The sequence below is a fragment of the Eurypyga helias genome, unplaced genomic scaffold (assembly GCF_000690775.1).
Source record: "Eurypyga helias isolate BGI_N326 unplaced genomic scaffold, ASM69077v1 scaffold31321, whole genome shotgun sequence".
Lineage (NCBI taxonomy): Eukaryota > Metazoa > Chordata > Aves > Eurypygiformes > Eurypygidae > Eurypyga > Eurypyga helias.
Window position 1 is genome coordinate 4,644 of NW_010233261.1, and position 954 is coordinate 5,597.

Here is a 954-nt window from a genome sequence, read left to right on the forward strand (position 1 = left end):
CTCCTGGCCAGGCCGCGGCAGAGTTGGGGCTGGGCAGGGCCCTTGGCCATGGCCCCGGCCCTTTGCTCTGCTGTATAGAGGGGAAAAAGGGTATTGAAGGCACTGGATAAACTCCACTCCCCAAGGCTGCGTCTGGTGGAAACTAGTGCAGGTCCAAAGTGGAGATTCCTTCCGGCGTGGGAGTTAATTTGATGTTCCTTGGGAGATGCCCGCTTGCTTTTAGTGTGGAGAGGCTGGATGAGCCCGGGCTGCCCAGGAGAAAGACGAGGTAGATGATGTTCTTGCAGCAGCAGCACGAGAATGCTTTGGTTGCTGCAAGATGACGTTCACGGCCGCGATCAAAAACAGGATGTGGGCGACAGGAAGGCTCCGGGGGCCGCTGTGTGCCGCGATGCGCCGTGGCCCCGCCATCCGAGAGGGGGAAGGAGCTGGCAGGCAAAGCCAGCAGCTCGGGGGCCAGGAGGGGCACGGAAGATGCCCTGAACCGGCATCGTCCCTGCGGAGGGCAATCTGCAGTCGTCCCGGGGGTCGGTGCGGGGTGGGCAACGCTGCGGAGGGGCTCGGAGCCATGTGCGTGGACGGTGCTGTGGACCTTCAGCACAGGAGGTGTGCCCATTGATCCGGGGGGTTGCTTAAGGGTTTGCTTGATTTCCAAACAGCCAAGGGTTTAATTACCATTTCTCCTCTTATCCCCGTGGACAAATGGGCCAACTGGAGTTTACTGCAGAAAGAAGGCTTGGAGCTTAAAACTTTAATTAATTTACTGAGTCCTACCCCTGAAACCCGACCTGGTGTGGGTTCTTAACCGGGTCTGTCCCACAGCCCAGATCTAGGCAACCCCTCCCTGACCTCCAGGTCCTGCACCAGGACCAGCAAACAGGCAGAAAACCCGCTCGGGGCGAGGGGAGTAGCTGCGTCCTAAATCTTTCGGCTTTGATTTAGGGCGGCCCAGAG